Genomic DNA, 17,267 nt, shown 5'->3' on the forward strand with positions numbered 1-17,267 from the left:
TCACATCCCATTTCTCTGGGTGGCTTTTCTCCTTCCTCGCCTCTTTCTTGCTGCTCCCCCGTTTGCTTCTCCTTCCCGTGCGTCTGAGACCTGTGAAAACAGAAACAGATACCTGCTGTAAGTGACCAGAGCCAGAACACGTGTCCAGCAGCTGCAACTTCTCTCCTCTGAGCCCTAACATTGGGGGTTTCCATGCGCTTGGTCTCTTGGAAACCTGCAGCCTTCCCCATAACCCACGGGCAATACCTCTGGTCAACCTCACAAAGTAACCCGAGATGAGAAGATATAAAGCAGGGGCAGGCAAGATAGGGCCTGTGCGCCAGATGCAGCCCACCAGACCATTGTATCCAGCCCGCGGGTCCCCTAAAAAATTTAGAAAATTAATATTTATCTGCCCCCGACTGCCTGTCCTGCGGCCTCAGTGGCTTGCCACAACTCAGTAAATGGCCCTCCGCCCAAAATAACTGCCTGCCCCGATATAAGGGCAGGAGACCTGGACCTCGCTCCCAGGCCAGGAGGTGTAGGAGGTCATGTTGGGGATGCGGGCTGACCTTCAAACGGGATCCGCTTCAGGCTGTTTGGAGATGCAGCCGCGCACGGCCGGTCTGATCTCCGATGCCTGCCTCCAAGAAAGCCAAGTCGAGCGACGTCTGCCCCAAGTCCCTCTTCAGCAACGGAGTCAGCATCACGGGGGATCCACACACGGGCGCTGGGCACACGGCAGTTACAAGAGACCCCGCAGATGTGGAGACAGGCAGCCGGGAGATGGGGCTTGGACCAGAAATGACTCCCCTGTTTTCCTCAGCCTCGGCTTGGCCCCCTTCCCCTTCCCCTTCCCCTTCCCCTTCCCCTCATGCTCGGCTTGGGCCCGCCCCCTTCTCAAACCCAGCACCGCCTTTCCCACCGGCGCCCACCCACCCAGCCTGTGGTCAGCCCTTGCTGCTGCCCCATGCCCCGCCCCCTTCTCCTCAGCCTGTTTGGTCTCACCCTCTTCACCAAGGCTCTGCCCCCTTCACGCAGGCCCCTCCCACTTCTCACGCTCTGCTTGGCCCCGCCCCCTCGGCGCTTCCCGGCTTTCCCTCTCCACCGCCTTCCCCTCCCAGCTGCCCGCTCTCCCCCGCGGCCCGCCTCGGAGACCCGCCCAGCCTCTCGCGCCCCTCTCAAACTGTCAGCTCCATCCTGCTGCTGGCGTGCTCTGGGCCCTGCCCCTTCTGCTCGGGCTGGCCCCGGCCCCACCCCTTCCGCTCGGCTTGCGCCATGACTCTGTCTGCATTGCCCCACACGTGCAGGCCACCCGCGGCCTGCGCCGACACCACGGGGGAGAGTTTGCATGAAGGGTGATGTGCCGCAAAACTCTGAATTTCTAATGGTGAAAAGCCCTGGGGATTGATCGATTGGTTTATGTAAAGGGAGGATTCCTTTCCTCCCCCATCTCCAAGATGGGTTTTTTGAACATTAACAATTCAGCTCGTCTTCGCCTTGCGAGAATGTACCGATATTTGGGAGGAACAAGTGGGGAGAACCACTTCTGACTGTAGAGGAGTGAAGCCAGATCGCTGCGGGGAGTTCAGGGCCCCCCAGGGCTGTAGTATCTGAGTGCTGGTGTTACGCAGGCCAGGGAGCTTTCTGCATCCAGCCCAGGTCTGGTGCTTGAGCTACAAAATATTTTCTAGGAAGAGACAGATGTTGTTTCCAATACCGCCCACCCCCTGCATCAGGTCGCAGGGAGGTGTCCTCAGTCATTCCTCTGCAAAGCTCTGCAGTACGGGTCCATTTTGCAGAGGTCCCTTCCCACTCAGCTGGTTGGTCCCTCAGTGCGATTCCCCGTTGCCCCGCAGTCTGGTGCGGTATTCATAGCGGCAAGTGCAACGCAGAGCCAGGCTGACCCGGTGCATTTCCAAGGGGCTGCCTGGGGAGTCCCACCCGTTTACGTGAGAGCTGCGTTGTCTTGCTCTGATGACAGCAATCACACTTGACAACGGGACTCCAGTCTGGCTCGTGCATCACCAACAGTCACATCCAAGCGGGCTTCCCTTACCACGCTGCTTTGCAATGCCACGAATGGGGAATAACGGAGGGCAGGATTACACCCTGGTCAGTGGAAACCAGCCTGCCCTTCAGACCATTCCCCCTCTCCCACCCCAGCATGTCCTTGCTGACAATCTCTAACCCTCGTCCTCTCTGTGCCCAGAGCCTGGACCTTGGACTCTGCCACAAACCGTCTGTTCAAGAGCACTGCACCGAGACCATGGGAGTAGCGCTAGAAACCCTCCTTGCACACCTCAAAAGGTAGCCAGCTGTGTTGTAGCCCTGGCCTCGCCAGGTAACCTCATGTGGGTCTGTGGTGATGGGCTGGCGAGTGCTGGATGGGGCAGGATGCCGTGTTCCCCACCGGACCGGCAGAGCAACCCAAACACAGGCCAAGATTCAGAGGATCTTGAGGCGTGCGACTGCGACCCAGGAATTGAAAGCAAAGGATGCAAACGGGTTGGTGTGGCAAGCTGTTCTGAGCTATGAATTTACCTGGGTCAGCCATCAAAAGGATTCACTTGTCTTATTCTTCACCTAAATCTTGAGCTGAGAGCAAGGCTGATTGACTAGCTTCAGAGGGGCAATGGTGACCCCATTGCTGCCTTGGACTGAGCTGCTTGAGAGAGATGTCATTGAAGATTTTCCTTGGGGTGATCAGCTCATCATCAATGAAAGGCCATCAGTGAGGTGGTGGGATGGACTGCCTAGGAGAGTTGTGGGCTCTTATTCATTGGAGGTATTCAAGAAAATGATGGATAAGCATCGTCAGGGATGACCTAGGAATAGCTCTGCCTTTGCTATACTAGGGGTATTTCTCATGCTTCAGAGCGTTGCTGGCTGCCACAAGGGTCAGGAAGAGAGTCTCCCTGGTTGTCAGATTGGTACAGGCTGTGGGGTTTTGCCTTTCATTGTAGTGCTGGGGATTGCTCATCACCTCCTCTTCTTGATTCCACGTGCTTCTGGGATTTGTAGACCGTGGTTGCAGCCACCAGTAAGTTTGAGCAGGGGAAGGGGTGTTTAAAACACCTCCTTGGCCCCAGGCCCCACTGGAGTTTTCCTGGGGAAGAGGCAGTCCCCCCCTGTAGACTGGGCTGCATCCCCAACGGGGCTTGCCCCCTGCCCCGGGCAGCCAGCCATCAAAGCTCACAAAGCATCACCTGCATCATTGTCCCTGTGCTGCCCTGCTTCTCTCCTCTGCAACCCAGCACAGCAGGGGGCAGAGGAGCCCTGGGCCCCAAGCCCTACCCAGCGGGGCTCCTTATAGGGGCCTCAGTCCCCCTCTTTTCCCCCCCACCCTTGCCTGGTGGAGCTAGTCTGCAGGCTGCCTGGGGCCACATGAATGTCCATGCACGTGGCACCCCATGTCTCACCACCTTCCTTCCACTCCCTCCCAGCTCCTTGCAGGCTACAACTCTGCCAGCCTGCAGGCAAAATCCACCGGGTTCTCTTGTAAAACAAGAAATCCATGTTTGCCTCTGGTGAAAGATAACATCTAGGGTTAATTCCATCTTTTCGTGGGAAATGGAAAACCCAGATCCATGGTAATGACAGTCCATCAGAGCAGGCTGGCTGCATGTCTATAGGTGCCCCAAGTGACCAAGTGGCAGACACGGAAGTTAGGGGCACAGCCTCTAAATTTGAACTACCTGGACCTTAAATGCTAGAGGCTGGAGGTAAGAGAGGAATAGTGGGGGGAAAAGCCCTGGTCATACCCTGTTCACTCTCCCTTTCAGCAGCCACTCCCTGGGCATGTTTACATGAAAAGCTCTGTCGCAGTAGCAATTAGCTATGGCAACATAGCTTGGGGCAGCACTAACCATGACGCTACTGTGCAGAAGTTCATAGGTGGGCCCAGGTGGCCCTGAGCTCCCAAGAGGGAGCAGAGGTCAGGGACACCAACAGGTCCTCAGTCCTGGTTGTTTGCTCCCTTCAGGCAGCTGTGCCACGATGCTCTTCTGCTTAGAGGGCTTGAGCTCAACCCCAGGCGCTGTAGCTAAAGACTCAGACAATTGTTCCCTGTACTGGCGCAGAGAAGGATGGGTCAGCACCTCTGATTTCAGGGGCCTTCTGATGACCCAGTGATTGCAGGTGATGAATGCTGCCCTCTCCAAATGGCATTATCTGCTGGCTTTAATTCCCTACCCTTGCTAGGTGGCACCTCCACGTTATCTCAAGTAGTGCTCTGGCCCTTTGTGGCACGACCCGCTGGTTGGGCTGGCTCCTGACCTCTGTCTCCAACTCCCCTCTGGTGGCACAGCCACCTGCTTGGGAGCGCACCTTCACTCCCGAATAACGCACCCCGAAAGAAGCCTCCTAGCTACACTAAAATGAAGTTGCAAACTCTCACAAAGTACAATTAGCAGCCTCCACCAGACTCCATTTTTTTCTCACTATATTTTCCTAAAAAAAAATTAACATTGCGGAATAATCTCGGGTGCGATTTTCCTAAATTTCCTGGGGTGAGGTAGGCAATGTGACAGGAGCAAGAGCACTCTGGCCAGAGCATTCAGTATCTTGTTAAACAAGGAAGACTGTTTTTTTGGCCTGCTGGCACCAGCTGCTGTGGAGAAAAGAGAGCAGTCACTTAATATGGAAGCATAAAGCAAGGGTGTCCGCAAAAATCATTTAGTCCAATGCCCTTCCTCAAGAAACAAGCCTCTCCTGTGGACAGGATTTAATTTTGTACAGGGAAATACCTTGGGATTTCCAGCTCACTCTTGTAATCGCTCAGCCATGGCGCTTAGACACAAAGGAGTCTACAAGCAGAGTGAATAAGCTGTGTGTGTTAGGATGGGGCATTGATCACCAGCGTGACTGGATCCTCTGCTGCAGCCAAGCTCTGCAGACTTTCCTGCAGCACTGCATGGGAGACGGTAGGTAGGGCAGCAATGATGGTCTCTGGGTAGGTCAATGGATGCAGATTCAGAAGGACTCAAGTCTCTGCCTGGCCTCGCTACAGACTTTCTGCGTGACCCTGAGTGCATCACGTAACTTAGGCAGTGTCGCTTCCCCATGGGTACCTGTGTTGACCCCTATGTCATCTGGTATGGGAGGTCCAGCATCTTCAGACGGTGTCTCAAACTGTTCCATGGAAAGAGGGAAAAAAAGAAAAGTCAGTTTGGGTCTTGTTTGTTCTGCGCTCCTCAGGATTTCTCTTGCTTACTCCTTCTGCGCTCACTAGCTCCCCCTGAAAATGCTTTGTAGCTCTACTGCTGCCTTTGCTGCCTACCCTCTGTTCCCTACTGGAAGAGCTCTGCTAGCTCCTCTCTGCACCTTTCTGTGCATGTCCAGGTTGGCAGGGCTTGCAATGCCGGGGTCAGGAAGTATTGCTCAACCCCCACAATTCTTGGACGTGGCACCTGAGTAATGAAATATGGCACTTGGCATTGCTGTGAGCAGCACTAAGGGAACAGACCTCAGCTACCCATTGTATTGTAGGGATTAGAGCAGCAGGTTGCATGTAAGGGAAGACTTTCCACACTAATCCTGCACAACCAGCCAGCCTGAGCAGAGGCAAGACACAGCGCAGGTATCCTTCATTTCAGGTCATGCTCTAGCCTCTATTTTAAAAAGACCCAGCCTTTATTTCAGGACTTTAGGTGAGGGACAATTCATCATACCCCCGCCCGGGTAAGTTGTTCCTGCGGTTAATAACCTGTTGTGTAACAAGAAAATAGGGTGTGCCATATTCCTCGAATGAATCTGTCCAGTTGCATCTTCCAGTCACTGCGTTCTCTGGAAGATTTAAGAGCCTTTACCAATTAGAAACTTTCTGTACATAGAGGTGCTTTTGGCCCACGCTCAAATTGCTGTTAGGATCAAGATTAGAAAAAGACACTCTTATTGAAACCAGTGGAAAAATACCCCTTGACTTCAGGGATAGCAAGATTGGAGCAACTGGGCTGGGGAACAGACTCCGCCACACGGCTAGAGGCAACCTCTGCGTAGAGACGATGGAAAAGATATCAGAAGCGAATGAAAGAGTGAGGAGCCTGCAAAATGCAAGGGGTCAGCTGGGGGAGCCAAGAGACCTTTTGCAGGCCAACATCCCGGGGTTGTTACTCGAGGCTTGACAGGATATTTACCACAGCCATCTCTAACAAGTCTTCTCTGTCTCAGGCTGGCCACGTGTCTGCAGACATCCCTGTAAACCAAAACGCATCAACGATCAGCTCACCTGGGACTCATTTCCGCTTTTATGACTGATGTTTCTAGTGTTGCTTTAGCATCACTGCAAAGCAGTGTCCTGCGAGCTTTTGTGCCCATGGGCCTGTCTCCGCTGCTTGTGCCCCAGCAGGGAGGGGTGCGGTGAGGTGCACCGCGCCTGCCTCTGCGCATGCTGCCTTCCCCGCCTGATGCCATGTCACCACCCAGTAGTGCGGTGCTGCTTGGATCCAGGCAGCTCTTGCTCCTGGCTGAATCTGCTGATGCACACACGCCACCTGATTTCTAGTGCAGAGGTGGGACAGCTTGTGCAGACTTCATGCTGCGGTCCTTGCTGTGGTGATACCTGGTGCAGTACTGAAGCACACAGGCATGGCCAGTGCTTAGAAGGAACCAGTGCATGCTCTCTTTTTTTTTCTGGAAAAGGTTTGTCTATGTTTTCATGTGTTTTGGTGCTACCTCTGGGGCATGCTTGTATACTGCCTAGTGCCTGGAAGCAAGGGCCCCGTTGTGCTGTCCTAACAGCGATGCGCACATAGAGGATGCCATATGAACGAGCTGGTTCTTCCACACCCACAGATTAGGTACAACTTTAGATTCATTGTGCAGGCTGTCAGTGGGGAAGTTTATGCATGGAACTGCCAAACAAAATGAAAACTGTGGGGAAGGTGTGATGAACTTCCCTTTAAAACACGACTCCCTTTGCCAGAAAAAGTCTGTTCTGGAGAAATCCCCCACACGGGTAGCATAACTGTTCTCTAGACTACTGTATTTGGAGATGGTCTTTCACCAGCCAAATGACCGCTGAGATGAAAGGAATGAAAGAAATTATAGACAATTGTAAAGAAAGACATTAATGGAAATAAATGAAACCCTAAAAAAAATTGCAAATCACATACATTCATGCAATGTCTGTGCTTCCAGTGATCCTGATAGTCCTCCAACAGCCACACTAAAAACAAAAGGAAACAGTCATTTGGATTTAGAGACAAGCAGGAGTAAAGGGCCATAACATTAGCATTTCAATAGTATTTTTCATCTTTGTTTCTTGTTCTCCAAACTGACAACATGCTCAGCACAAAAACTTGCTTTAGAAACAGGAGGTGAGGGCACTAGCCTGCTGAACTGCTGAAATACTACATGGCTGGAGATGTAGAGGCTGGAAATCTGCCTGGGACTCTGCCACTGCTCTGTTGGACGGCCTTGGGTGACTTGGGTTCACCTGTGTAACTGCATTACTTCACCCTTATGCGGTTTGGGATTGTAATTCTCAATGGTGGAATAGGACTGCCCTTCGAACTTAACTTGACATTTGGTGGCTGAAATCACTACATAACACCTGAGTTTCTTCTTTGCACTTGGAACCAGGATAAAACCTTGAACCACCTCATATCCCCACTTACCTCCCTGTTTTGGCTGCCAAGGGAGCAAGCTTGGAGAGGAGAGATGGGGAGAGCTCTAAGCAAGGCCTAGATTATGACCTAGTGGTTAGAGCACAGTGCTGGGAAAACATGATGCAGGTTCAAGCTGTTTCTGGGTCAGCGGGACTTCAGCCCCATGTCTGCTGCTTCCTGGGCAAGTCGGCACACCAGTTAATGCCCTTGTGGTAAGCAGGGGCAGACAGTCCTCGGGCTTGCTCTCTGTCATAGCCGTATCACAATCAGAAGTGGAGAATCCCAAGGTGTGGCCTGCATGTCGGGCCCAGTGCTGCTCCAGGGACAATGCTGCTAGGGATGCCCGTGTGTGCTGGGACAGATGCACCCAGGAAAGTCTCCCCTTTTGGCAGAAGGAAACATTCACTGCTTCAAACTAAACAGTTGGAAGCCGGTGAAAATATTGGAGGGGCCATGACGAGGCCCCCAGCCTCACAGAAGATTTTTATCCCAGTGGATTCTGGATGTACAGCAGGTGTAGCTGGGAGAGATGCCCTTGCTCTAATGCCCCTCTGCTGAACATGTCCTCCCACCAGCTGTGGCTGTGTAGCTTGATCTGGGCATGGGGAGGAAGCGCACAGTATGGTGGCAGAGTAAATTAGCCTTGTATCGAAGCACAGAGTCCCTGACACAGTCTGGTTCCACTGTGTTGCACCAGTGAAAAGCTCTGGTTACAAGCAACCAGAGAGAGGGGCAGAGCCCTGTGCACCTTCATATTGAACCCAGTCTAACATAGGGACCGCTTTGTCCAGAGACCCCAGATGATCCTCCCTCCACCACAGCTCCCACTCTTGCTGTGCTGCCAGAAAAAGTTACCTTGATGGTTCAGTGTCTGTGAATGAACCCAATGGGCTCCACAAATACAGAGAGGATTCGACTGGAGTGGTCTCCTCGATTTGCTGCAGCTCTTCTTCCTCCTCCCACTGCTGTTCTGATTCAAGGCTGTCTTCCACCCTCTCCTCTCCCTCCTCATCCTCAGTGTAATAAGCTGCCAGTTGTGCGGGGAGGTCCACCTTGGGCTGAAGAGCTTTCAGAGTGGCTAACATGGGCTTCAGCACCTTCCCCAGTGAGGTCCTGCTGTAGGCCTGAAATCAAAGAAAGTTTTGAGGAGGACACCTGCTCAGAATACTTTCCAAATCAGCTTTTCCTATGGGTCACTGATGAGAGCAAACTAAACCAAGCCCCTTTTAGACTTGCATTTGCATCCATCTTTCTAGTGTTCAAATGGCCGTTTTGGCTTGAAGCTGTAGGTGTCTTGTCTGTATGCTTAACCCAAGGGATTGCAGCCCTCTTCTTATCCCCGGACAGATTTCTTGGAAAGAGAGTAGATTCAAGATTAGTGAATTTACTGCCCACTAACCCAGCATCCCAGCTGACAAGGGTCCTCCACACCGATGGCCCACTGCAGGCTTTCTAGGAGATGGTCAACCACCGTCATGGTCAACTGGCATTCATAGTAGATAGGCATTCATTGCCACGTGAACATCTTAAAACAAAAGATCTAGTTGGAAGCAAAATGGCATTCACAAAAGAGGATCGCCCCTGCCTTATTCTTTCCACTTACCTGCCCTGGTCTTCTACCTGCTTGTCCTTTGCTACCCAGAGTAAAAAGGCTGTCTTCTTGTCTCTGTAGCTCAGATCTGGATTGTTCATCTTGAGGCCACTTCTCAGTCGGCGATGCTCATAGGTCTCTTAGGGCATCCCCAGGTGGAGCAACGAATGCTTCTTGGGGTTCCTTATGAGGTTCTGGTTTTATGGCTATGGCTTGTGAATGGTCAAACCCCAAGCCTGGAGCAATGGGCACACATTTGATGGCAACACAAGGGATTCTTTGCACAAGCAACACCTCTGTCCCAGTTGGGGTCTTGCTTGCACTTGTACCTGGGATTGCCTCTTCAGTGGTCCATGATTTAGACTCTGTACTAATAGGCACGTGGGAAAGAACCTTGTCAGCAATTCTGTCTGGGTCCATCGTGCTTTGGCTCAGTCGGACACTCACCACCCGTAAAAGGGGATGATCGGAGAGTTCCTCAGTTATGATGGTAACCGCGTCTTGAGGAAGTTGTGCATTGAAACCTCTTACATCATTGTACAGGTCTTGCTCAGATCCAGATCGTTGTCACATAATCAGGTTCTACTTTTGACTTCCAGGAATAAGTGCGTATTCCTGCTCTGGACATTGCAGTGGTTCTTCCCCTGTAGCTGGCACAAGGCTGATTTGATGTCTGGACAGGCCTTCTGCCATGGCCTGTTTCAGGTTCTCAGCACATGCGTTCACTTTGGCTCTTGATAAATGTTTCTGGTGCTGTGGGCTTCTGCCATCAGTTGAAATTAAGACTTTTGACAGGAATCTACTTAATATTTCCTCTACAAACATCACAGGTACCATGGGAGTGCGTGGGTTTAGAGTTGGTTTGGGAATCTCCTTTATCATGCCAAGATTGCTAGGGAGTTTGTCCGCAGTCTATACACCTTCTGTTGTTGAAGATGAAGTATCCTCTAACCTGGCTTGAAACTCAGGTTTGGCAACTTCGTTTGCTATTGAAGCTGCTATCCTGTGAGCTAAAATATCTTTCTGATTTGTTAGGTGTCTGCCAACAAAAATGCCGGAATCAGCAGGTTCTACAGTGCTTGCACAAGCTGAATCAAACAGGTCTCCCATGGCCTGGCTGTCTTCAGTGTGTAAAAGATCATCTTCGCTGATAAGTCCATCCATGTTCATCTGCTGTTTTGAGAGGAGCACTTGCAAAGCTGGTAGTATTTTTGTAGTTGCATCCTTCAGCAAAAGAGTCTTTTCTGCATCCAAATACACAGTGGGAAAGAGGGAAGAAAACGTGGACAGAAGATTTCCTGCTAGTTTTTCGATGATAAGAGGAACTATTTTACTAAGGTCTGATGGTAAGCTGTTTGGGTTCTCCAGAGGCTCAGTAACATCTCTGGGTGTATCTCCAACAATATTGTCCACTTCGGCATGGTGGTGAAGCGGTGACTTTCCAGAAAGAGAGCTCTGCAATGGACTCCTAGAAATCTCTTGGAAGACCAAGTCACAAAGAGCTTCGGAAATAACCAGACACCCATTTTTTAAACAGTTCTGCATGTTGACTTGAGACTGAACCTGTGCCAAAAGCTTGTCGTAAACAGAATCAACAATGGTTTGAATCATAGCATCCTCTCTGGCATGTGGATGGTCAGTGTGCTGGCTACAAGAGTCAGAGATTTTTGCCATCACTTGTCTGATTACCTTCAGGTGAAGCAAGTCAAATTCTGCAAGCTCTGTTTTCTTTTCTTTAGGGGAAGATGTGAGAATCTGATGGTGTTCAACGCCAATAAACGCAAGGTTCTCCACCTTGGGAAGAAAAACCCGCAGCATCCTTATAGGCTCGGCAGTGCTATGTTGGCTAGCACTATGGAAGAAAGAGACTTGGGGGTCATCACTGACCACAAGATGAACATGAGCCTGCAATGCGATGCTGCAGCTAGTAAAGCGACCAAAACACTGGCTTGCATTCATAGATGCTTCTCAAGCAAATCCCGGGACGTCATTCTCCCCTTGTACTCGGCCTTAGTGAGGCTGCAGCTGGAGTACTGCATCCAGTTTTGGGCTCCACAATTCAAAAAGGATGTGGAGAAGCTTGAGAGAGTCCAGAGAAGAGCCACGCGCATGATCAGAGGTCAGGGAAGCAGACCCTACGATGACAGGCTGAGAGCCCTGGGGCTCTTTAGCCTGAAAAAGCGCAGGCTCAGGGGTGATCTGATGGCCACCTACAAGTTTATCAGGGGTGACCACCAGCATCTGGGGGAACGTTTGTTCACCAGAGCGCCCCAAGGGATGACGACTAGGTCGAATGGTCATAAACTACTACAAGACCGTTTCAGGCTGGACATAAGGAAGAATTTCTTTACTGTCCGAGCCCCCAAGGTCTGGAACAGCCTGCCACCGGAGGTGGTTCAAGCGCCTACATTGAACACCTTCAAGAGCAAACTGGATGCTTATCTTGCTGGGATCCTATGACCCAAGCTGACTTCCTGCCCTTTGGGCAGGGGGCTGGATTCGATGATCTTCCGAGGTCCCTTCCAGTCCTAATGTCTATGAAAATCTATGAAAATGTGCTGGCAGCGGCAGGGAGAATATCAGATAAAAGCCTGCTGATTATATCTTCCGAATATGTGTGGCAGACCTCCGGAGTAGATGGTGTGGGACTTTGGCACTGGGAGGTGTGTTTGGTAGCATCCTCTAAAAGCTTCTCAACAGTTTTCCCAGGCTCTAGAGATTTATACTGAGCTGAAGGGGGTGCTTTTGCTATGGATTGGTGATCAGTAATTTCTATCCTTCTCAAAACACTTAACCCCTCTGCTGACACACTCTTGTTACTTTTCCTGTTTTCACAAACTGCGACTTTAGGAGCACTTTTGTGCAGGTCACATAAACTAGAGTGAATAATTTGGGCTGTCAAGGTATCTGTGTCAGGGAAGAGACCCTGATCTTCCAAAGGCTGCTGGGCTGTGGCCTGACATCCGGAAAGCTTACTTAACACCGAATCGACCAGCTGTGTACTGAAATGTGAAGGACTGCTTCCACGGATCAAGCTGTCTAAGTTTTGGGAAGGGACACATTTGTTCATTAGTTCATCATATGTGTTTTTGAAAAAGGCGTCAGCATAAATACCGGCAGGTGACTGCAAGGGCTGAGGCTCAATGGTGTATCTTGGTAGTGGTGCTTCCTCTTCAGGGAATATTTTTCTGCATGATGACAAGAAGGGCTTTCTCGTAAGCTGTTTGCTGATCTAGGGTAGAATCATGCTGGACCGGTCTGCCCTTGGCTTGATGAGTATGTCCTGGGGGGATGGAGAAGGTTTGAGTCCCAGGGCTCCTGCGTGGTAATGCACCTTTCTGATGTCCCCTAAAGGGGGTTGTGCCAGCTCGGGGACCTGAAGCTGTCGTGGCATTTGCCCTTTCCTTTGGACTTGTTCCCCGGAACCGAGCACTCATTCCTGGGCATTGATCAATGAAAATACTTTTCTAAGCACGCCTGTTTTAGGGCGATCTTGTGCAACATCAGAGGAAATATCTTCCCTAATGAGATGGGTTTCTAATTGGCCATCTTTTTGTGTCGATTTGTAGTAAAAGTAAGTTTGGCCATGGGGAAATTGCTCAGCTTGGAAATTCTGCCTGGGATGCTTAAGCTGAGCTCCCATGCACATACTCTCCCTGCACAAATTGGAGAGATTATTAGCCAGATGTGGAGGTACTGCTGCTGGTTCAGTCTCGGGAAGATTGTTTTCCCAAATCTCTCTGCCAAGACTTGGAGACAGGCCAGGTGAGTGTTGAGAAGAAAGTGAGGTTAGTTTTCCTCTACTCCCTTTCTTCCCACATCCTGGTGAGCTATTCGGTGTTATCTTTCTGCCTGTGCAGACACACTTTTTGGCATTGGCCTCATTGTCTCTTGTATCTCTCTCGGTTCTTTTTCTCTCTTCATATTCTATTATGGCTGGATAGACGATATCTGTTACCTCATCCACAAACCACATTATTATATTTGTAACTGCATCGGTCATCTCCTTGGTCTTGTTTTTTGTAGCAGGAACAAATGAGAAAGGACAGCGAAGATGTTAATTAATTCCTTCATTCTCCATTCTGCACAGGGCAACAGCGGTCTCCTGGGTGCGATTCAAACTTTTAGGATAAATAATAATAGCCGCCCCCATGAAAAGTGACATCGATTCATAGATGCTCGGGTCAGAAGGGACTTCACCAGATCATTGAGTCTGACCCCCTGCTTGGGCAGGAAAGAGCACTGGGGTCAGGGTGGGATATAAATCTAACAAAATAAATATAGGAAATAAAAGAAACAGCCAGTTCAGGAAAGGTCAGTGAAGGACAAACTAGGATCAGCATTGCTTCTCCCTGAGCTTGTTTCTGAAGGGCCCACATGAAGACCATGGAAGACAACACTGACCATCTTGAAGGCCAGGGGAGGTTTCTCACTGATCTCAGCGGGGCCAGGGTTCCCCCACGTAAGCTGAGAAGACCTAATTTTGCCAGTTGACCCTACTCCAAGTGTCAGGGGGGCTAGGAGTTGGATCTTTCACCCCTGCTCCATGCCCCTTCTCGGCCCCGAGAAAGCAGTTATCAGCTGGCTCACTTCTCTTTGAGGAAAAAGAATCAATTATTTTGCAGAGATTTAATCCATCTCCTACCAAAACTCAAAGGCTGTGGTCACCCTAGGCAGTGCCGCCCCCTGCTTTTCCTCACAATGAGGTATCTAAACACTCTGTCTGCTGTTAAGCTTTTAAGTTTTTCAAGGGCGGTGCAGGCTTTTGCTAATGAGCACCCTCACCCCTGTTGCAGGAGGAAAATAGTTTTGCCCCCATTTTGCACTTGGTGTTTGCACATTTTCCCTTGGTGTTAAGAAAACAGTATCTGTCACACAACCCATCCCAACACAGCACATCTTGTAGCATTATATCCTGCTCACTTATTTCCGAAAAGAACGTGGAAGATTGTGGGGAACGATGCCATATGGGTGGGCGAGTCCTGCACAACAATACATATCATGGCAGGTGCACTTTATCTTCCGGTTTTGACATCTTCCCATGCCCTGACTTCTTACAAATCTAGGCTGCTGGTTACCTGACATGAAAAGCAATAAATGCTAGGATAGTCCTAACTGTTGAGTGTAAACTGCTTGCAGGTCTAGGAGTTTGTGTCTCAGACTGTGCTATAAAAGCCCAACTCTGGGTGTGAGTAGGGGTAAAAGCTTGGCCCTACTGAATTAAATGGGAGTTTGGACATTGACTTTGGTGTAGCCAGAGTTTTGCCCAAGGTACATAACCATTTTAATGAAAAGACAGTGAGAAGGCGGATACAACAGTGGAGCCAACACCAGGAGATCAGGACCTTCGATCATTATAGCACTCTGCTCATCAAATTTAAAAACCACCAGGGCCCAGTTGGTTCTGTGTTGGACCCTGATCCTGCAAACATAGATTCAACGTGCTAAGAAACAAGCATGGGAACAGTCCTGTTGAGCTTCCCGGGATCACAGATGTGCTTGAAATAAGGCATGTGCATTTTGTTAGATTGGGGCTGCAGTCATCAACTTCTTTGTGAAAGTCTAGATAGAATTGCCAGGAGATCCATAAGCTACTATTGACTCTAGCCATTTACCGATGGCCTTGTTAAGGTATATATGATAAGTATACATATATATGTAAATTGTACAGTGGCTTTGTTTCTAACCTTCATTGCTTTATGAAGCATGTCGTGTTTCTTTTTGCTTTGTCATTTTTTAAGTTCATCCATCTGAATTTTTTTTCTGAGAAGCTTTTGAGTTTTTTGTACTCTGTCGAAACCCTGGCAGAATCTGCTGAGAAACATGTAAATGGCGGGTTACTATCACAATCAGTGTCTGCTCCACTCACCCCTTTACAGGGATTTCTTTTTGCTAAAGTGACTGTGGCTTTTTGAACACATTCCAAGAAGTTGCTAATACCATTTGTGAACTAGAGCTTGGAGGTTGACAAACTGTTTCAGTGGAGTGCATTGCTGATGAGTTAACACGGGCCATGTCATGCCTTTTCAAAGGCACAATGAGAGTGGAAGGATACCCCTTTCTCTGATGAGACAGGACGGGGCGCATGCTCCATGTCTCTCTTTTCTAGGAGATGTTCTAGGTCACCTTCTCCATGCATTTTAGAGTAAGACCTTGCAATGGGATCTGAGATATCCAACTGAGTGCTTGGATGCTTGGCAGGGAGCCAGGAATGAGGAAAAATGGCACTGGGACCAGGTCCAGTTGGAGGGGACCCCAAAGCACAGGTGAGGCTTGTTGGGGGCAGAGAGTGTGCACAGGGCCCTGGGGTCACTCAAATGAACCCCTCTTCAGACTCCTGAACCTCTGTGAGTCTCCCCACCCTATTCTGTCAGCAAATTTCTGCAAGCCTTACTCATAAAGTGTGTCCCCCCCTACCCACCTCTCTAGACTGGTGGCCAGAGAGGCGGACAATTGGATCACAATCACCTGTGCTAAGCAACCCCCTGGCCATTGTCTCTTAGCATCAAATGCTCTGCCCCATGATTGGCTCTGCCTGACTTATTTGAATAACGGCCATATCCTTCTTCCCAGTAGGATTGGAGTACTGTTGTAGCCATAGTGGTCTGGGCAATATGCAAGGATCAAGGTGATTTTAGGGACATCATTTCTTGGACCCACCGTACAGTTGGGAAAGAATTCCCCACTTCAATTCCTATTTTTTCTGCCATGTTTTTCTCCTCATTGCAGTCTTTCTGCTTAGTCAGAGAAGTTTCTGGGCACCAGGTGCCCTTCTTCTGTGTCCTTGTCTAACATTGCTCCCAGATTTTACACCTGGTCTAATAAAAGTCACCCCCAAAAGTGTCTCCCCCCACCCCCTTGCTTCTCACTTGCATAGCCTTTGTCAGGCACAGAGAGACAGAGTCCCTAGCTTGACTTCCTCACTCCCCCTCCTCCTCTTTCCCACCCCTTCTCCTTCCTGACCACCCACCTGAGCCTTCCCAGTCCCCCCCAGATCCCTTCAAGCACAGCACAGCTGCTCTGCACAACCAGGGCTAGGACTAGGGGGTGGTAGGAAGAGAAGGGAAGGGAGAAGTCAGGGAGGGTGGAAAGGCCCCTGCGGATGTCAGAGGAGTGGTGGGGGGAGCTCTTGTTAAATGTGCAGCGGTTCAACTCCAGTGCTGCTGCACTGAAAACTAAAGGGTTGCTTCATGTCTCAGCCCCTGGGGTTCAAGCACAGAGTGACAAACAGCTGGACAGATGGACAGAGCTTCAGGGGAATATGGGGATCAACGCTCCCCACCTGTTCAAAGGGCACAACTAGGTATTTCATCCCAAGTCCAGACATTGCACGGGGCCTGAACTGGCTGAGATATGGCAGAGATCACAATTGGCTTTTACAGCAAAGTTACTACCGTGTTGTTGCGTGCCAGGGCTCTGTGACCTGGGCCTGAATTACAGCCTGTGACAGAGAAGGGCCACAGCCGTGAAATCATTAACCCTGAGGAAGGGTTGGGGACCAAGAAGAGAGAGGGGCTCAACTGCACTGCTTGGCCCAAACCCAAGAGCTTCTGGGGGTGGCACCTAGGACTAGAGGGATGGGCAGATAAGACGGGTGGCCCTGGGACTAGAAATAGGAATTAGATTCTCCCTCACCTGTATAAGCTTCAGCCAGAGAGACCTGCCACCACGAAGGTGTGTTCAGGTCTGGACCTGGCCCTGCAGGCTGATGTCAGCCCCCTATAAGGTCACTGCCCCTCTGACCCAATGGCTGATCTCCTACATCCCTGTGAGCTCACGGTCCGCCCCACCCAGCTGAACTCATTCCCTGCCCGTAGCAGCCCCTTCACCATCTAGTCCAGCATATCCTGTATCCCATCCCTGCTAGTGTCCAGTGTCCAGTGCCAGAGGCTGGAGAGACCAGTCCAGGAGAACCCCGTCCTGCACAATGGGGGGGCTAGCCTGGCCAGAGCGGGGACAGCTCTGCCAAAGCCCATGTAGTGAGTGCAAGATGCCCAGCAGTGTGTGTGACAAAACCAAGGGTGTTTAACTCAAGTACTATCTCCTGTCCCACCCCAAAGCACATGTCTCCCATGATGTCCCCATGG

The 17,267-nt window shown here is 50.4% G+C and overlaps 2 pseudogenes; both read right to left on the reverse strand.

Moving 5' to 3' along the window:
* Positions 1-6,953: 6,953 nt before the first annotated feature.
* Positions 6,954-9,753, reverse strand: LOC112551382 (annotated as a pseudogene).
* Positions 9,754-10,211: 458 nt separating this feature from the next.
* On the reverse strand, positions 10,212-13,183 carry LOC112551381 (annotated as a pseudogene).
* Between the last annotated feature and the right edge of the window lie 4,084 nt (positions 13,184-17,267).

Source organism: Alligator sinensis, unplaced genomic scaffold (genome assembly GCF_000455745.1).
Source record: "Alligator sinensis unplaced genomic scaffold, ASM45574v1 scaffold26_1, whole genome shotgun sequence".
Classification (NCBI taxonomy): Eukaryota; Metazoa; Chordata; order Crocodylia; family Alligatoridae; genus Alligator; species Alligator sinensis.